We start from the raw sequence: 22,582 nt of genomic DNA, 5'->3' as shown, positions 1-22,582 counted from the left end.
CAGATATGTATCTAGTACATATCATTTAGTATTTTTAAACTCTTAGTATTTCATTATACATCAAAATATTCACTTAATATCACTCTAAGAGTATTCTCATTCTAGTATAAACGATTTTTCGACTCGCAATACTATTTTTCAATGTGTCTTATTTAAACATTTGTTAAATAGATGCGAATTAATATTCATTAAAGAGTTATGATCACCAGCCAACATTAGAACTTTTTCATGTTTCATAGCCATTCAAAATTTCTGTATAATTCAATCGAACAGGAATATGTTATTGCTAAGAATTTACTGCCTAATTTCTACACTTTTGCGTTTTTTAAATTATATTTTTTAGTAGGTAACAACTTAGGTTCCACAAATACTTGTGTATTTTAAGACCTTACCTTCGCTTTGTGCATGAGTTATTTGCAAAGTAAATTTAATTAAAAAACGTTTAATAAAAACCATTAGGCTTACATTTTTTGTAACTGTTGTACAATTCAATCAACAACTTCGTAAAAACAGTTATTTATTGAATATAATACCTTTGCGTTACTCACCTGTAATATTTTTAATTTATTACTAAAATATTTGAATATTGCTAAAATGTTGAATATAAAAAAAAAACCAAACTGATCGGAAGAAAAACTGCAACGTCTAAGGTGTCTAAGCTAATTGTAAGGTTCTTCCCCGTCGTCTCCTAGTATGACGCCAAAGTCATTGCTGTCTAAGGAACCTTTTTTTGCATACTCAGTTGTTTTGGTGATCTAATCTGAGAAGATTGACTTGTTATGCTTTCTCGTTGAAGACTGTCCTATTTTCTACAGTTTATTCTTTCTTTATAGCTGTTATGTTCGCCCAGCGCAGACCTCGGAGAGGATCGGTCGTTCCCAGTTAACTGCTTAGGATTAGGAGGGTAATATAGGGTCGTCAGTCACCGGGGTTTCCAGCCTTGCAATGAACAACTCCGCTAATTACATCTGCCAGTAAATGATTGACTTCGTTTAACAGTGGCCGGCTTGAAACAGTATTTTAGTCGACAAATCGTTGCCAGAAGTGGTAGCAAAAATGTATTTGTTGGCAAAGTAGTTTAACCTTAGGTGGCTCTTGAAAAAACCGATTAGATTTATGGTTAAGTAGGGAACGTAAGTACTTGTAATGACCCTAAAAAAGGCCAATAGTGAAACTTTTAGCTATTCCTTATTATTATTTTTGACTCTTCCACTCAAAGAAAAATGGAAGTGTGAGACTTAAACCTTTCTGGTAGCAAACACATTCGATGGCATCGAGGTTTTGTACTACAACGTTTGATGACACCTCGTTCAATATTAAAAACGTAGTCGTTCAATGATGTTGGTGGTGCTTCGATTACAAGTTAGTTAACTACTTTTCACGCCAAAATAATTTTTTTAGAAAAAACAGTTTCGCAGAAAAGAAAAGATAAAAATCTATCGACTCGTATTTTTTAATAATTTTTTCAGCTGTCTACCAACCATTACGATCAAGTTGAATGCAGCTTATGCGTCGAACAAAAGCCCTTCACGTGCAAGGCCATCTTAGTGAACAAGCCTTTATACTCGTGCGGCTCTGAAGTATTTTTGTGCTAACCCTCAGATGCTACTAAAAAAAGACTTGTATTAGGTTTAGTGCGGATAAAATTTATTCACATAAGAAGAACACATCTTCTTGTTTAGTTACTATAAATCTACTTGTGATATTCTTTCCTATTGTTCTACTTATAATGTTAGACTGAATAGAGAGACAGATGTTATATTTTAAAATATCTATGCAAAAATGAACAAAGAAGACTTTTTCAAATTTATTTGTTATTTCTTGCACAAAAAAGAGTGATAAATATGTTTAAGGAATTTAAGTCCTTTTTTGAGTTGTAAGTACGTTGTGAAAGGCATGTAGTCTTTTGTTCTTCATGTTGCAACAAAAAAAGCATAGTGTTCTCTGAACAAAGTCTTTCCTAAAAAAAAAGGAACAAAAAAGAAAAGAATAAATAAAGAAAGGAAAAATGGACTAAAATAACGGAAATTAAAAAAATAGAAAAAATTAAAAGAAACAAACCAAGGGGTATAAATGGGTTGTGAAACCCACGGTAAGAACAAAGTTCTTCAAACATGAAATGAGTGCCGAAAAATAATTAAACATACAATGTGTGTCGAAAAACATCATAAAATACAAAAACACAATTTTTTAGGTAACAAGGGGATCGCAAGACCTATAGAAAGAACGAAGCTCTATGAGAATAAGTACTGCATTCATGTTGTTTAGTAAAACAATAACTTGAAAAACGAATAAAAAAAAAAAAAATTGTTCAACCATTGGGAGTACTAATTCTCGTAGAGCTTCGTTCTTCCTATGGGTCTTGCGACCCCCTTGTTACCTGAAAAATTATATTTCTTTATTTTATGATGTTTTTCGCCACACATTTCATGTTTAATTGTTTTTCGGCACTCATCTCATGCTTAGAGAACTTCGTTCTTACCGTGGGTCCCATGACCCATTTTTACCCGCCAGCTTGTTTCTTTTAATTTTTTCCATTTTTTTAAAATTCTCTTTATTTCATTTTTTTTTTTTTATTTAATCTTTTTTTTTTCAGTTCTTTCTTTTACTTATTTTTTTTTTTAATTTCAATAGATTTTCTTATGTCTTTTTCATGCCTTTTTAAAATTTCATTCTATTTATTTATTTTTTATTTTATTACTTTTTTTGCTTTAATTAAAAAAAAAAATTAGTTTTCGTTGTTCCGTTTCATTTATTTTTTTTTATTGTTTTTAAAACTTTACTTCCTTTATTTTTGTTTTATTTCTTTACATGTTTTAAAATTGTTGTATCTCATTTTTCAATGTCTTTTTTGATTTTATTCCTTTTCATTTTTTTATTATTTTTTATATTATTTTCTATTTCATTTTTCTTAACGTTTCATATTTTTTTTTTTTGGCACTTTAATCTCATTTTTTGATTTTAATTTCATTCCTTATTATTACTTTAATTTTTAATTGCTTATCATTCCATGTTGTTGACATTTTTTGCTTTTTAATTTTTTTAATAAAATGAGAAAGAAAGTGTCAAGTACTTATAAAAGCGTATATGGAATGTATATGCGTATGAAAACACGTAAGAAAATATACGTCTGTAAAATTATACAGCAGATAATATTATTATAAGTATAAATTTACCTTCTACGGAACGATATTATAAGTATACCTACGTAAGTTGGGTGTGGTTTCAATAAATATTTCAATATTTAATGAGTTAACGATTACAGAAAATATACTGCGGCACAATACAACAAAAATAATATATAGGCTGGCTAGTGCAAGACTGACCGCTTTCTTCAAATCGTTGAGTGATTTCAGAACAACTTTCTACTGTCTACGCTGATTACATCTGTAAAGTCACAGAAGGTGTGAAGGGGAATGGTGGGGTAAGGCAAAAGGGGAAGTGATGAGAGGAGGTTTGCAGGAGACTAGCGCAGCATGGTTGGAAGAGGCAAGGTGAGAAAAAGTGTATGGGGGGCTGATGGTAAGGGTGGTGGAGTAAGGGGGAATATAAAATAAATTAGGAGGAAGAGACTTCCAGTAAGCCACTTCCGTTTCATGTAAATCCGTCGTTTTTAAAATTTTAATTCCTTAAGCACGCTACATAAAGAAGTTCGCTCTAATAAACTCATGATCTCACCGGTCACAAAATAAGTTTTAATTTACTTTAAAATTAAACTTTTTAAGAAAGAGAAGGTTCAATAAGTGTTACAATCACAGTTAGTGGAGCTTTCATTATGATACTTCCTTTTTTGCCAGTTCACCTGCTGCTATCTTCTAGTCTTCGTTATCAGTCAAAAAACACTTGTGTAACATATTAAATCTTTACGTCTAGCTACATAATGCTTACTCTTATACTTTTAAATTTATTTCAATTTGTACAAATTTATAGTTATTCTTTTTAAGTACTCTACGTACTTTACAAGTTATTTAGTCATTATATGAATGAACCTTATATGCATATGTACTGAGATTTTTTTCATGATTTAAACATTCTACGAGTGGATCTATATAATTATTAAATTTCTTAAGTTTATGGTGCCCGTATATAATGGTAGCCAGCACTTAGATTCTTTCTTATATGTATTCTATAGATGCGTGTAGTGATACAAACGCTTGACAAGTATCACTCACCACTAAGCATTCAGCTTGGTAAGTCTATAGTATTTAGTTGAACGTGACGAAAATCAAGTAACATCATGGGAGTGGAGGAGGATCAAGGGTTGCTACGTGTTAACACCTTAGAAGACGTTTCAATCACGGCAAATATCTACTTTTTTTCTGAAATATTCGTTAACACGTGGTTTTTAAGTTGTTTCTTGGCTTTCGCTCAATTCCAGTCCAAGGCTGACTTATTTTTGTCTCACTTATTTTCAAATTTTTTTGCAACTTGATGCCTAATCCAAAGTCAGAGATAAATAACACTTCTGCTTATTGGTGCACATTATTACAGAAATATGGGATCGATAAACAAAAAAAAAAGCCTCCACTTAGTAAATTTAGTACGCCTCATCTAGTCTGATATTATCTCGGTACAAAACAGTCGCTAGCCATTCTCAACTGCGATTATAAGTGCTTCGTTTGATCGCAATAATTCAATCATAAAATTAGCTTCTTTTGTTAAGTTTTTATTATGGTATACTAGTTCTTGGAATGTACGCGTTTGTCTTCTTGTATTAGCGTTGAAAGAGTTAGGGGATCTAAGTTGAGGTGAAGCTCAACATGCTGTGATCAACTCACGGTTTAAATTTGCCTTCAGTAAGCGACGTAACGGTTAAAGAGAGTAAGAAAGGTACAAATATGCACCTACACAGAAACACACACACACACATAACATACAGCAAAGTTTCTCAAACTTCTCTATTTTAACCAATGTGGTAAATTTTTTTTCTTTTGGATTTTTTTTTTTTTAGAGATTCTTATCGTAAGTTACAAATGACATCTTTAGTTGTTGTTTATAAGCAACATTTTCTCATTAACCTTGTTCATTGCATTCTTTGTTTCAGTAACAAGGTTTAATTAAAAACTGTCAAGGATCTACTTACATTTATAGCAGTAAAAGCCGTTCTTTGTTTCAGTTTATTAATTAATAAATTTCCATCACTTTTTGTTTTCTTTTAACTACCAACTTAAAAACATCAACGTTAACTGCAACCATTTTTTTATAAAATGTCACACTTTATTTGTGGTATCACGAGACTTCTTTCAAGTATTGTCTTAACTGGTTTTTTTATGGGGTCATTCATGAATCTCCGTATATTCAGCTCATAAGGTTGATTTTTTCTTTTTAATAGGACAAAAAATTTAAATTAAATGACAAAAACAAGAAGATTAAAAAAATTACGTTCTTTCACAAAATAAAATTAAAATGATTACTTCGTTTCATCACAATTTCATAGGTTACGCTAACAAGTTTTAGTTTTGATGACATAACTGAAAACTAACTAACACCTATCACTGATGGCTGATACTGCTGCTTAAGAGTTCTCTAGTTCACTGTAAAGTATTTCTCAGTCATGTTTCCCAAGTGTGATGAGCATAATACAACTTTTCGATTAGATCCAAAAATTGATAGAATCTCTAAGTTATTACGTGTACCTGCGCAGTTGGAATAGACAAACTCAATGTTTGCAGAGTGAGAATAAAAAAGGAAGAAAATAAACAAGTGGCACTGGATAAAAACAAATTTTAATTTTGGCGTTTACCATTAAGAGAGACAGAGAAGTATTCTTTGCATCAAAACGAACCTTTGCATTGATGCGTTTTGACTATAAACAAAAACCTATACATACTAGAGGCATCGTCTAAATCAGTCTCGTTGAAATTACCCATAAGCATATGTTCATAACTATGTCCTTAACTATAAGTATTTGTGTTAAATGTTGCACTTTTGTTTGATATTTACAATACGCAATTTTATATGCCTAAAAACTTATGTAAATTAGCAGGGAAAAATTTTCTTGGCTAAAAAAAATGATGACAACATTATTATGTACAGTTTCACTGGATTTGTAACCTATATAGAAAAGCAAGTAAGCAAGTTTAAAGTCCAAGTTGCAGCATCGTGATTGATGATTTATTACTTAATATGATATGAAATACAAACAACTATTATTTAAATGCACTGTGTCGTTCAAGTTTAAAGAGCAAATTATACAATTTTACATATAAACTGTTCAAGGCAGGAAAATAAGCCAGTCATGGAGCTAAACATTTAGCCATAAATTTAACCATACTTTGAGCCGTACTTTGAGCCATACATTTAGCCATACTTGTAGCCATACTTTTAGCCATACTTTTAGATTAACATTCAGACAGACATCAAGCCATACTCTTAGCCAGAAATTACGCCAGTTATTTAACCAAACTTAAGCTATTTATTTAATAATAATTGTTTTTAAGAGATAAAATATTGGAAAAAATATATAATCAAACACGATGCTGGACCTTGGACTTCAAACTTTGTCATTTCATTTTCTGTACAGTGTTTGAACACAGCAGAACTGGACATTATAAAAAAACAATCATTTTTCATAGCCAAGAAAATTTTGCCGAGCTAATTCAAACAAGTTTTTAAGCACTTGGTTAAACAACTGGCTTAAAGTCTGGCTAAAAGTATGGCTCCATGTCTGTCTAAATGTTGGGCTGAAAGTATGGCTCAAAGTGTGACTCATAGTATGGCTCAAAGTATAGCACAATGTCTAGGTAAATATATGGGTCAATATATATCCCAAAGTCTGGCTCAAACTGTTACTTCAAGTATTTCTGAAAGTATAATGTTACGTACGATAGCATATAGCTATGCGTGCGTGCGCCCCCGCTGGTATGGGCCCAAAAGGTAGGGGAATAGAAAAAAGAAGTTATACGAAAGGGAGAGCAAAGTGAGAGAGTAAAGAGAAGATAAGCTTGAGCCGTAAGAGCTAAAGGACCACGAGACTGGAAGACACGCACAGCTTCCCTTGAATAAAAGTAGTGCTAATAAAGTATAAGGTAACTACAAGTCGAGCTTGTATTTATTCTCACACTAAAAAACCCACGGAACAGCTGATGTTAGATGTGAGATACAGACAAAATTGTTTTTACAGTCTGTCTCGTACGCAAAAACCACTTTGTCTCGTGAAACAAAAAAAAAAATTTTTTTCCATCAATCAATGAAATCAAATAAAAATCAGATGTGGGTCTTGGAAACCACGGCAGAAGTAAAACTTTAAACAAAAATGTTATCTAACTTGGTATGGTAAAAACTGAAAAAATTAGAGTACACCTAATTTCAATAGATCCTTAAGAATCCCATATAAAAAAAGTGAAAATATTAATATGATTACGTATTCGAGCATGCACGAGTATAGAATTCATATACCTAAATATACTACTTATATTATGATTTACGTATTCTAAGTTCCTCCATGTTTGCTTTGATATAAATAATACATGTACGAATTGTTGGTCATGTAATGCAGAATTAAACAAAAATTTTCACTGTACTATGCCGAACAAAGGTACTTTTGTCCTATTACGCGGGACAAAAATTCCTTCTATTTAAAATTAATATTCTTACATTTAATATGATATTATAATAAATGTATACAATAAATTTTTGTTGGAATCTTTGCATCTGACAAATAAAATTTTTTTTTTAATTTTGGCTACCATGAAAGTAAAAAATGCACAATATCTTTTTAAGATTGAGGTAAACAGTAGACATATAGCTTTTTTCTATAGTAAAATTGTAATTCTTCATTTTATTCGTTTTATATAATAACTTATAACTTAATAGTAGAATACACTGGTGCCTAACTAATTTCTACTTATCTGAAAACTAATAAAAAAATATATGTTTCGGTTACGTCACAATTTTTCATATAATACATTATAAAGAGCAGAAAAAAAATCAATTTATAGGCAACATATTGAGGTTGTAGCTTTGCCTTTGAAATATGACTTATTACTTTTAGAATTCCTACAATTATTTGTATAAATCCGTGTAACATATTTTTGCACCTCTATAATTACTTTCTATATGTTGAATTACTTTTGGCCTATCTGGCTTCTTTCTCAAGGTACGACTGTTTTTATAATTTTGGGAGGTTATGTTGTAACAAAAATTTTTCGAAGGTTTTGGCAACGTACGTATTAATTTTCAAAACATGTCATACTAAATAAAAAAAAGAATTTGACTTGTTCTTTTCAAGACACAGTTGAGAGACTACAAAATGGAGGTTATGTTTGTTTATAGTCAAACCACTCTTCATTTGTGCACCTTGATGATGTAAATCTTCCTTAGGAAACCTGTTGAAATCGTTATTTTAAGCAAATTTTGCTTTCCTTTCAAGACGCAGCGTTTTTTCTTGTTTTCAAAAGTTAAGTTGTCGTATTATACATATTTAATATTTTATGTACGTTTTTTTCCTTTATATGTATCTATACAACAAAATAAATAGAAAAAAACGGTTTTGACTATGTTTCTTAAAGACTTCAAAGTGATCAAGCAATGTTTTATGTCAGACATCTTTTACCTGAAAGTACCTTAGCTGTAACAGAGGCCCAGTTTAGCCTGTATAACAGCCACGTTACGATTTTGATCATGCAGCAGTAAGTATACCTACTACTGAGATCGTGATACAGCGGTAAAGTTGCAGTCTCATTGATCTAAAAAGTTAAGCAGAGTTAGCCACGATTGTTAGTTGGATGGGACACCACTCGACTATCAATCCGTTTGCTTGCGCTTGTGATTTTTCGGATCGACTGTCTATTTTACATAAAGAATTAGAAAGAATATATATTTTATATATATAGATGTATAGATAGAGTAATTGAGGCGCACTATTTTGCGCATGCGAGAGGGAGGGAGGGAGAGGAAAGGAGACAGACCAAATAAAGATCCCCTACCAGTGGCGCAGGTGAAATACGTGCAGATAATATATATAGATACATGTGTGCACGGCAGCGTTCATTCACTCACTTAGTCGCTTGGTTTACGGGTAAACTCCCAATATGAGGTGCGTCTAAAGAGATTCTAACTCAAAACAAAAGAAAATATCACTTATCGTAAAAAGAGTCATAATTGGCAGACACCAAATTCAGCGTGTTAAGCACAACAATACAAGAAAACTCAAGAAAACGGAGAAGGAGAGGAAAAAATACTTGAAATCATTTATTAACACTGCTACCAGACCAGTACAGTAATAAAAAAAGAAATCGAATATTAAGACAGAGGACAAGTTTATTAGAATACTAGAGGCAGTTACCAATTACTGAACTCAGGAGAATATGGACAAAAAGCGAACATGGTACACTAAAACCGAACAGCAGCCCCAGACGAGACACGGGATACATCGAAAAAAGGAAAGAATGGAGAAAAGTGAAGGCAATTCAACTCGCAGGAGAATCAAAGGCCAACTCATGGATATACATAGCATCATTATTACACTTACCATCGTGACAGGGATCTAGTAGGTAAATATTCACTGTTTCTTATATATTTTACTCATAATCTCCAACGGAAGAACGAACCCAGAGAGATAGTTTTTATATGCCGATATTGTTGCTAAATTGAAAACTTTAAGGACTTTGGTTGTTATCCATAATTGCATGCATAAGCACGTATCCGATACATCAGCGACAAAAACCTCATATAAAAAAAAATGTAATAAAATAAAATATGAAAAAAAAAAACAAGAAATGAAAAGAAAAAAAATTAAACAAGAAATAAAGAAAAAAAAACAAAATAAAATAAAAAAAAAACAACAAACCAGGGGGGATAAATGGGTCATGGGACCCACGGTAAGAACGAAGTTCTTTAAACATAAGATGAGTATAGACACAATTTCTCAGGTAACAAGGGGGTCACCAGACCCACAGAAAGAACGAAGCTCTGCGAACGTTAGTACTGCATTCATGTTGTTTACTAAAACAAACACTTGAAAAACGAATAAAAAAAAAAAATAAAAAAAATAGTTCACTACTCACGATGGTTTAATTTCGTGATAACGTCATGCATAAATACAGTACTTAAGAAGTTCAACAATCGTGAGTAGTAAAATATTTTTTTTATTTTTTTTTGTATTCGTTTTTCAAGTGTTTGTTTTAGTGAACAACATGAATGCAGTACTAACGATAACAGAGCTTCGTTTTTCCTGTAGGTCTGGTGACCCCCTTGTTACCTGAGAAATTGTGTCTATACTCATCTCATGTTTAAAGAACTTCGTTCTTACCGTCGGTCCCATGACTCATTTATCCCTCCTGGTTTGTTGTTTTTTTTCTTATTTTATTTTATTTTTTTTTTCTTTATTTCTTGTTTTATTTTTTTTCTTTTCGTTTCTTGTTTTTTTTTTTCATATTTTATTTTATTACATTTTTTTTCATTTTTTTCTTTATTTTTTGTTTAATTTTTTTTTTCCATTTCTTGTTTTATTTTTTTTGATATTTTATTTTATTACATTTTTTTTCATTTTTTTCTTTATTTCTTGTTTTATTTTTTTTTTCCATTTCTTGTTTTATTTTTTTTTATATTTTATTTCATTACATTTTTTTTTATTTTTTTGTATTTCCTTTATTTAATTTCTTTCTTATTTTCAAATTTAATTTTTTTTTTTCATTCCCTTTTTTTTTTTTTTTTAATTTATATATTTATGTGACATTGTAACATAATTAGTTAATAGAATTAAAAATTTAAAAAACCATCGATACGTTGTGCAACTCTATTGTATATGTTTATTTTAATAATTTATTTATAAAATAATTCATTTATAACTGTAATTATTAGCATTACTGTAATGCCAAAAAAAACCTCAGATTTAATAAAAATCGGTCGGGATTTTATGCATCAAATGCAAAAAATACAAATATTTATTGCCTAATAACGCGTCTTATTATGTTTAATCTACATTACCATATTTATGCTAATTTTTTTTTTTGTGGGTAAGGTGCTGGACTCATGTGCAGGAGGTCAAGGGTTTAAATCCCTCTAGTGGAAAATGTTTTTTTTTTTTTTTTTTTTTATTTGAGAATTGTAAAAGAAAAAAATTTAAAGTGAAACAAAAATTACTGTGGGAAAATAAAATTAAATGCTTGGGAGTGTGAGGGGGAATGGTGGGTAGAGGTGTGGAGAAGAGTAACACGGCACGGTTGGCAGATATACACATATAGTGGGGAAAGGGAAAGTGTGTAGAGAACAGTAGGTGAGGGGGACGGGATAAGGGGGGGGGGGAATTTAAAAGGCAGAGACTTTGGGTGAAACCACTTTCGTTTCCGAAAAAAAAAAATCTGTCGGTTTTAAAATTCCAGCTTCCCGAGTAACGTGACATAAAGAACTTTGTTATAAAATTTTTTTAATTTACGAATAAATAAAAGGAGTAGTTATCCGAAAGAAAAAACGGGAAAAAGGCTATTGACTATATATATATTGACTTACATTAATTCGGAGTGCGTATATCTATCAAATGAACCCAAAACACACAATAACAAAATCGTGATACGATTAAACAAAAAAATATACGAACTCACTAGACTAACTATATGTAAAGAATAAACACATGGGCGAACATAATAAGCATCAAAGAAATGAACGATATATCAGAAATAGGAGAACGAAAAAACGATAGTCATACAGACGTACACGAAATAAGACGGGATGATATAGACAAGGACGTCATACAAATAAAGTTAGAACATGATCCAGAATCATGGGCAGAGTGGCAGAAGGCCAGTAAGAAGAAGAACCTGTTCATGATAAAGATAGTGAAAAATCTCACACCCAACACAGTAAAACAAAAAACAAATCTAGAAAGTCAGGGAGCTCTCATGGACACAGTACAGCGGGAAATTCCTCCAACAGTGGAATATGAAGCAATCCCCAAAACAAACCATACATTAGCCTAATTGACCTAAAACAACAGAAGTAGCTCTATGAACGACTTGACAATGACAGCAATCTATGGAGGAACAAGGACTTAATCAAGTACTTGGGAGCGACTTCCGTTCACTCAAAAAAATAATACGAGATATAGGAATAACAAGTTTATTGGAGATAACAACATTTGTAATAGAATGGACGTGCGTCAACTCGTAGTTATATAGTATTAACGGCAAACGAGTGATCGATACAAGGACACGCAAAATCACGTCCTAGAACCACCGGAACATACATCACATCAAACTCACTCTCGCGAGTTACAAAACGTCCTATCTGTATTTAGCCAACTCATCAACAATATACCAGTATTCGATGGCGATCGAGTAAAACTCCCATGGATCGAACAAATTGCCAGAACGGTAGCTTTCACAGAAGGACCACTGTACGAAAAATTTTTAATTGGATCCCTTGCCAACAGATTACGAAGCTAAGCAAGCGAATTCATTCTCTGATTAGCATACGTTTCGACAATAGATAAATTTTTGACAGAACTAAAAAATAGGTGTACTTGCATCACAAATGAGCCGGTGTAATCGTACTGTGACCAAATTCAGACATTACACAGCTAAGTTATAACCTTACATCATGACACTAGCCTAATTAATTCTGTAACACAACAAAAAAGGTCTAGAAAAAAAGCCAACTGGGCGATTCTACTGTGGGTTACAGGTTACGCACAACTGACAGGTAACTTACCGCAACTCACCAACACTAGGCGAAGCAATAGTGATTGCACTAAAAATGGATAGCGAAATAAGCTTACGCTGCGATGCATGAACGTGGCGCAATGTTAACATAAAAATGACACAAGTAGGGACAGAAAAAACAGAGTAAAGTGCGTACATGTATGACTAAGCAAAAGAAGCAATCACGCTGAAATTGTACCCAAACAAGATGAATCATGACTTATGTGCATTCTGCAATAGGTACGACCATGTGACAGGACAGTGAAAAATATTCCAGCTAAATACGAAAGCCAAAAAGACAGAAAATTCAGAAAGAGAAAAACATGATACAGCCGCAGAAAACGACACTCAAACACACTCGACAGCAGCTAATAATAACGGGAACCCAATCCTAAGTTGTAAATTCTATAAACAAATGGGATACAGCACAAGCGAGTGCCGTACGTTGGTAAGACATGCTAAAAAAATAATTTGGTTCCATCTGCGGGACGGATAGAGTAATTTTAAGAGAGGAGAAAACCTTAGCGACAAGCAAAAATCGCGTGGGGACAATCAGAATGTTTGAGACTACAACGGGAGCAACGGCGGATTTGATAATAATTATAGTAACTGCAATGACTACAAGCCTAACGATAACTATATTGAAGATAATTATAATAACTACAACGATAACAGGCCTAATGACAGCAATAACAAAAATAATTATTACAACTACTACAACACACCTTGTGATGGCTATAATGAAAGTATTTACAATAACTACAAAAAATACAGGCCAAGTGACGGTTATAATAAAAATAATTACTATAACTACAACGATAAAAGGAATAAAAACAATTATTATAAATACGATAATAAAAACAACCAAGGCAACCAAGGTTACAACGTGGAAAATGATAGATTTGGCGATAATTATAATAATAATATCACAAATAACGACAATAGGTTCAATCACAACAATCGAAGCTACAACAGGAATGACGATAGATCTTGTGGGAGTAATTATAATAATTAAAATAATAACGGCAACAGTAAAAAAAAAAGACAGGTACGTCCGAGAAAAAGGTAGAAACATCAGTCATCAATTTTTTGCCTCTAGCGGTTCGACCTCTAGGCCAAATATGAGAGGGTTGAATTCTATTGGTTCTCGTACGTACCTTCTTTCTTCTTCGTTGCAGCTTAATGTGTCAACAAGTTTCATGACTCCAACCCGTGTTCGCAAATTTGTTGTTTGGCTAGTATACTGTGCTCCTCTATGGCCATAATTCTTTTTGTTTCCCTCCTTTACCCAATGCTCATTTTCTTGAACATCTACTAATTCGGCGTGGTTTGCCTCTGCCTCAGTGTTGGCTTCAAGATGGCAAAAAGTGGCTCCCCCCACCACTCTCCCATCTAAGAAGAGTGGTAGGGGGACTGCTTTTTGGTCGTGGCTGCGAGACAACCAAAAGCGTCGTCTGCTACGACAACGGTTCTCAAATTCCAGCTCTGCACGATTATATATATATATATATATATATATATATATATATAGTGTCGCCGAATGCATGCATATACATATAGTCTCGGGTACTTGACCGTCAGCACATGATGATGTATTTTGTCAGCTGATCGTTGCATAAGTGCCCAGTACTGTCCTGTGCCGGTGCTGATAACGAAGAAGCCTTAACTCCTTTTTTCTACATCGTGGTCGAGCTGACAAGTCTGGCCTTTCTCACCAAGTAAAACGATGAGGTGAGCAAAGATATTGCTGTTTGTGCTAGCAGTTTGACAAGTAGCTGCTAATCAGATCTGACAAGTAAACTGCATTTTTCAGTTATAAGTCCAACAGTGTTTGGTGAGTTGCAGTGCTTGTTTTTTTATTATCTTTTTTTATAGTTTTTTGTCTCTCTTAAATTTGTATATAAATCAAGCAGGACTTTAACATGGGATTGCTGACAAATGAGTAATTCCCACAAGTTTCCAGTCACAAAGTTGTGATTTACTTTTTCTGCAATCAAATGAACCAAAACAAAAAAAAACCTTATCAAGAAGCAAGAGGTTAAAATTTGAATTATTGGTTTTATCAAACACAATTTTGAAGGATAGTAAGAAAAATCAAGGGCTGATGAAGGCACAGTCCTTGGGTACTTCATGGGTACTTGGCGGGTACTTCCCAGGCACTCGGTGGGGACTTCGCAGGTACTTGGCGGCTACTTCCCGGGCACTTGGTGGGGACTTGGTTTGATTAAATTTATTTTCTGTATGTTGTAAACTATTTCTTATTCTGATTGTGTCAGTTTATATTGATCGTTAAGGTTTAACTGAATAAAGATGTACATCAAACAAACATTTTATAAACGTAACATTTTAAAATTATTATTCAACACACTGTTAAGTTTACGATTTTTTTGAATAGATGTTATATAATTTTTGTTAAAATAATTAGATAGTATTTAGAGCATTTTCAAACGTATTTTCTTAAAGTATGTAAATTTGGATAGTAAATAAATGATCATCAACTGTAATATACTTTGAGTACTGCAATTTATGAATGGACTCGACTTAAATCTTGTACAGACGACATACCCGGGAACGTAAGCAAGGCATACTAAACAACAATTTTTTTGACCGAGAGGTTGACTATTTTTGCAATAATACTATCGTGTAGAGTGGAAGAATCCTTACTGATACGGTCCTTTTTTTTCTCTTCAATTTAAGGTAACATTACTTACAAGTATAAAAATTTAACGATGTTTTTGTCCCACATAAGAGTGAGAAAGACAGTAAGTGCGTGGACAAACCAGTGGCAACATAAGAAGCAGACAATATTTATCTTTTCACATCCAACCTTAAAGTTACTAGCAGAAGCTGACGCTCTTGCGTGCGCACATGGATAAAGTTCTCACTGCTTACCGACTAAGCTCCAATAATAATGTGGCAACGTCGCGAGTTCATGCGGGCGCGCTATAGCCTTCCAATCCTATTTAGGGGTAGTTTGGAACGTCTTTTCAATAGGTTTTAATTTAAAAGCTATTGGCCCTAAAAAATTAATTCCAACGGGGTTCGCGTCAAAAAAAATCAGCTGGGCTATTTATCACCGACGATTGCTTGCCAAAGAATAAGTTTAACAATAAAAGGAATTTACAAAAAGCTGAGATATTTATTGCTACCGCTCGCTCCCCAAAGAAATACTGCATTTATTAAATAATCTACTAAATATCTGAGTTACTCATTGCGGTAGCTTTCTTGCAAAAAAAATTCTTTATTTAATTTATAAATTTATAAATAGCTAATCAACTAGTTGCCATCACTCGCTCACCGAAGAAAAAATGTAGTTTCCAAATAAAATAATAATAATCTCAGCTTATTGTTTGCAGCTGCCTGCTTGCTAGAAAAATAATTCATTTAATGAATAAACTAATAAATAGCTAAGCTTCTCATTAACGTCGCATTCCCGCTACAGAAATATATCTATTTTTAGATTTTGTTTTATCTATTTAATAAATTAATAAGTAGCTAAGCTACTTTTTGCCGTCTTTTGCTGATCAAATAAATATTTTATCTATTTAATGAACTTTCAAAATGCTAAGCTTTTTCTTGCCGTAGCTTGCCTGCCAAAGAATTATCTGAGTTATTGCATAAACTAATTAATAGCTGAGCTATTTGTTACCACTGCTTGCTCGCTAAAGGAACAGTTTATCTATTATATAAACTAATGAATCGCTGAATTTCTTACTGCCGTGGTTTGCTTGCCAAAGAAATGATTAATTCATTTAAAAAACTAATAAATAGCTGAGCTACTCCTTGCTGTCACTTGCTCACTAAAGAGTTAATTAGTTTATTAAACTAATAAACAGCTGAGCTTTTTATTGCCGTCACTTGCTTGCTAACGAAATTATAAATTTATTAAACAAATTAATAAATGGCTGAGCTTCTATTTTCTTCTATCACTTTCGCTTGCTCAGCAAAAAAATAATTTATTTATTAAACTTAGAAATAGCTGGGCTTGTTATTGGCATTTCTTGCTCCCCAACTGAATCATTTATTTCTTAACTGAACTAATAAATAGCTGAGCTATGAACTGCCATCGCTTGCTCGCCAAAGAAGTTATAAATTTATTAAATAAACTTAATAACAGCTAATTTACTTATTGCCACTACTTGCTCACCAAGGAATAAATTTATTCAATCAAAAAGCTGAGCTACTTGTTGTTGTCGCTTGCTTGTCAAAGAAAAAATGTATCCATCAAATAAACTAATAAATCGCCAAACTTATTGTTGGTACCACTTGCTTGCCAATAAAATAATATATTTATCAAGTAAATTAATAAATGGTAGAGCTACTTATCGCCGTCACTTGCTCGCCAAAGGAATAATTTATTCATTAAATGAATTAATCAATGACTGGGCTAGTTATCACCACCACTTGCTTAGATAAGAATTATTCTACTTACTGTTAAAATCTCCGAAACAGCAAGGCTTTTTTAACTGGCGCTTTCTTTTCCAGTAATTAATTTAATTATTATTTAGAATGTTCTTGTAATTTGAGATTGATATATTTATGTAAATTATGAGCAAATCTTACCCGGTGTTTACATAATATTTATTTAACAGTTACCTGATTTTTCATTAAGCTATTGTTGAGTCCAACTTTTGCATATTCATTATTAGGTGCAATTTTAACACAAAAAGATTTACTGTGAGAAATGTGACGAAAAAAAAATCGATTACTAAATTAAAATCATTAAATAGAAACAAAAAAAAAATAAATAAAAAAATAAAAATTGATTAATAACTGATTTATGTTAAATAAACGAATATACAATTTAACTTACCCTCTTATTTATCTCTATATTGACCTCTCTACTTTTTATTTACTCTTTAAATAATCTTGTCTTTGTCTTTACATCGTTTCTATAGGTGTGGATTTTGCAATTTTATTTTTATATTTAACGTTGTTTATGATTAATATTTTCTCTATTGATGAGCTCAAAGAAAAATTTAATCCAATAGAGAATATCGTGAAAAAAGGATAATGGAAAGAAAGAGTAAGGACAGATCCAGGTGTAATAAAATGTTTGTTATTTCTAAAAAAAAATTAGATTTAATTTGTAAAAATGTTGAAATGTAACTAATACTTAAATTTTTAAAAGTAGCATCTCTTTAAACTGTTTTGTCAATTGCAAATGTTTACTTTTTTCAAGTAATTTTAACAATTTTGGCGCAAAAACTGTATTGATTGCTGGAACTTTAAATATATTGGCATGTATAGCAAGCTACAAAATATTACTTTGAAAGCTTGTGGAGATACATAAATTACGAGAACACTAGTTGGAAGCGTTTTAATTACAATTATTGGAGTGGTTGGAATTAAGCAGTTTGATCATCAATTTCAGCTATATAGTCTGACTTAATTGGTATATAATTTGGTTTGGGTACTAATTTATTTTTGTTTCCAACTCTTATTGTTAGTTGAATAAAAGGTATAACTTCAACTATGGTATTATTCGCATAGTTGGCTACCATTAAACCAGAGACTGGGGACTCTACAGCATTATTTTTATAATATACTTCTGTTTGCATCATCGGTGACACTTGTGGGAATGGGTCCATGCCAGGAAATAAATCAACATTTTATTCAACGTTTCAGAAGATCAATGATTAGCTCCACCTTACAGAGAGTATACTATTGCCTGGCCATATGAAGTAGTACTCACAACCAAGCAAGCTCATCTAGGACACTAAGACACATTTAAGTTTCCATGATTTGTTTGAGCCAATTAGCCAACAATATCACCACCCTAAAATAAGATTTGTGGTGAAAAATAAGCATTACACAATAAAAAACAGAGTTGCGAGAAAAATTTAACTGCTACGTACTAGAATATCGATAGTAGGATTCCAAGAGAGAATTCTATTGTCTTTTGCATAACTGAGAAGATCAGAATTATAAGGATTCCAGGCAATTGATATTACTTTCCTTCAATGATTTTAGAATGTTTTTACGGTGTGGTTGCAAATCTCAAATTCCACAGTTCAATAATTAAAGTTTAATCCTCTTCTAAAGCAAGAGACAGCTGTGTGACTATATATCAGGATGTCAGTGTACTGATTTCCATCTCACTAACATTTCAATAATGATGAAGAATTATTATTTTAAAATTCCTGATGATAATGCTTATAGAGGCTCTTAAATTGGCATCGATGAGTATTACCATGGCTTAATTCTTCTTCAAATGACACAACGCTGTGAAAATGTTGAAGCAAGAATGTGTTGCACTGTAAACAACAAAATGCTCTAATGTCAATTATGAATGATTTGGTCACCGTACGATTACACCGGCTCATCTGTTATGCAAGTACACCTATTTTTTAGTTCTGTCAAAAATTCATCTATTGTCGAAACATATGCTAATCAGAGAATAAATTCGCTTGCCTAGCTTCGTAATCTGTTGGCAAGGGATCCAATTAAAAATTTTTCGTACAGTGGTCCTTCTGTGAAAGCTACCGTTCTGGCAATTTGTTCGATCCATGGGAGTTTTACTCGATCGCCATCGAATACTGGTATATTGTTGATGAGTTGGCTAAATACAGATAGGACGTTTTGTAACTCGCGAGAGTGAGTTTGATGTGATGTATGTTCCGGTGGTTCTAGGACGTGATTTTGCGTGTCCTTGTATCGATCACTCGTTTGCCGTTAATACTATATAACTACGAGTTGACGCACGTCCATTCTATTACAAATGTTGTTATCTCCAATAAACTTGTTATTCCTATATCTCGTATTATTTTTTTGAGTGAACGGAAGTCGCTCCCAAGTACTTGATTAAGTCCTTGTTCCTCCATAGATTGCTGTCATTGTCAAGTCGTTCATAGAGCTACTTCTGTTGTTTTAGGTCAATTAGGCTAATGTATGGTTTGTTTTGGGGATTGCTTCATATTCCACTGTTGGAGGAATTTCCCGCTGTACTGTGTCCATGAGAGCTCCCTGACTTTCTAGATTTGTTTTTTGTTTTACTGTGTTGGGTGTGAGATTTTTCACTATCTTTATCATGAACAGGTTCTTCTTCTTACTGGCCTTCTGCCACTCTGCCCATGATTCTGGATCATGTTCTAACTTTATTTGTATGACGTCCTTGTCTATATCATCCCGTCTTATTTCGTGTACGTCTGTATGACTATCGTTTTTTCGTTCTCCTATTTCTGATATATCGTTCATTTCTTTGATGCTTATTATGTTCGCCCATGTGTTTATTCTTTACATATAGTTAGTCTAGTGAGTTTGTATATTTTTTTGTTTAATCGTATCACGATTTTGTTATTGTGTGTTTTGGGTTCATTTGATAGATATACGCACTCCGAATTAATGTAAGTCAATATATATATAGTCAATAGCCTTTTTCCCGTTTTTTCTTTCGGATAACTACTCCTTTTATTTATTCGTAAATTAAAAAAATTTTATAACAAAGTTCTTTATGTCGCGTTACTCGGGGGGCTGCAATTTTAAAACTGACAGATTTTTTTTTTTTGGAAACGAAAGTGGTTTCACCCAAAGTCTCTGCCTTTTAAGTTCCCCCCCCCTTTATCCCGTCCCCCTCACCTACTGTTCTCTACACACTTTCCCTCTCCCCACTATATATGTATATCTGCCAACCGTGCCGTGTTACTCTTCTCCACACCTCTACCCACCATTCCCCCTCACACTCCCAAGCATTTAATTTTATTTTCCCACAGTAATTTTTGTTTCACTTTGAATTTTTTACTTTTACAATTCTCAAAAAAAAAAAAAAAAAAAAAACATTTTCCACTAGAGGGATTTAAACCCTTGACCTCCTGCACATGAGTCCAGCACCTTACCCACTCTAATACGAGCGCTGCCGATTAGAGAAAGTCGGTTTCTTGTACTTATCGTGCCGTTTGTAAGTATAATATTCTATCTTTATATGCATTCACTGATGCTACATTTAATTAATGATAAATTGTGTATTTGTGTTAAAAAAAAAAAAAAAAAAAAAAAAAAAAAAAAAAAAAAAAAAAAAAATCAGCATAAATATGGTAATGTAGATTAAACATAATAAGACGCGTTATTAGGCATTAAATATTTGTATTTTTTGCGTTTGATGCATAAAATCCCGACCGATTTTTATTAAATCTGAGGTTTTTTTTGGCATTACAGTAATGCTAATAATTACAGTTATAAATGAATTATTTTATAAATAAATTATTAAAATAAACATATACAATAGAGTTGCACAACGTATCGATGGTTTTTTAAATTTTTAATTCTATTAACTAATTATGATACAATGTCACATAAATATATAAATTAAAAAAAAAAAAAAAAAGGGAATGAAAAAAAAAAATTAAATTTGAAAATAAGAAAGAAATTAAATAAAGGAAATACAAAAAAATAAAAAAAAATGTAATAAAATAAAATATAAAAAAAAATAAAACAAGAAATGGAAAAAAAAATAAAACAAGAAATAAAGAAAAAAATAAAAAAAAATGTAATAAAATAAAATATCAAAAAAAATAAAACAAGAAATGGAAAAAAAAAAATTAAACAAAAAATAAAGAAAAAAATGAAAAAAAATGTAATAAAATAAAATATAAAAAAAAATAAAACAAGAAACGAAAAGAAAAAAAATAAAACAAGAAATAAAGAAAAAAAAAACAAAATAAAATAAGAATAAAAACAACAAACCAGGAGGGATAAATGAGTCATGGGACCAACGGTAAGAACGAAGTTCTTTAAACATGAGATGAGTATAGACACAATTTCTCAGGTAACAAGGGGGTCACCAGACCTACAGGAAAAACGAAGCTCTGTTATCGTTAGTACTGCATTCATGTTGTTTACTAAAACAAACACTTGAAAAACGAATACAAAAAAAAATAAAAAAAATATTTTACTACTCACGATTGTTGAACTTCTTAAGTACTGTATTTATGCATGACGTTATCACGAAATTAAACCATCGTGAGTAGTGAACTATTTTTTTTATTTTTTTTTTTTATTCGTTTTTCAAGTGTTTGTTTTAGTAAACAACATGAATGCAGTACTAACGTTCACAGAGCTTCGTTCTTTCTGTGGGTCTGGTGACCCCCTTGTTACCTGAGAAATTGTGTCTATACTCATCTTATGTTTAAAGAACTTCGTTCTTACCGTGGGTCCCATGACCCATTTATCCCCCCTGGTTTGTTGTTTTTTTTTTATTTTATTTTGTTTTTTTTTCTTTATTTCTTGTTTAATTTTTTTTCTTTTCATTTCTTGTTTTTTTTTTTCATATTTTATTTTATTACATTTTTTTTTATATGAGGTTTTTGTCGCTGATGTATCGGATACGTGCTTATGCATGCAATTATGGATAACAACCAAAGTCCTTAAAGTTTTCAATTTAGCAACAATATCGGCATATAAAAACTATCTCTCTGGGTTCGTTCTTCCGTTGGAGATTATGAGTAAAATATATAAGAAACAGTGAATATTTACCTACTAGATCCCTGTCACGATGGTAAGTGTAATAATGATGCTATGTATATCCATGAGTTGGCCTTTGATTCTCCTGCGAGTTGAATTGCCTTCACTTTTCTCCATTCTTTCCTTTTTTCGATGTATCCCGTGTCTCGTCTGGGGCTGCTGTTCGGTTTTAGTGTACCATGTTCGCTTTTTGTCCATATTCTCCTGAGTTCAGTAATTGGTAACTGCCTCTAGTATTCTAATAAACTTGTCCTCTGTCTTAATATTCGATTTCTTTTTTTATTACTGTACTGGTCTGGTAGCAGTGTTAATAAATGATTTCAAGTATTTTTTCCTCTCCTTCTCCGTTTTCTTGAGTTTTCTTGTATTGTTGTGCTTAACACGCTGAATTTGGTGTCTGCCAATTATGACTCTTTTTACGATGAGTGATATTTTCTTTTGTTTTGAGTTAGAATCTCTTTAGACGCACCTCATATTGGGAGTTT

The sequence above is a fragment of the Copidosoma floridanum genome, unplaced genomic scaffold (genome assembly GCF_036245765.1).
Source record: "Copidosoma floridanum isolate Cflo_tuat_1 unplaced genomic scaffold, Cflo_Japanese_pri ptg000008l, whole genome shotgun sequence".
Taxonomy (NCBI): domain Eukaryota; kingdom Metazoa; phylum Arthropoda; class Insecta; order Hymenoptera; family Encyrtidae; genus Copidosoma; species Copidosoma floridanum.
Note: the sequence above shows the minus strand (reverse complement) of the source record.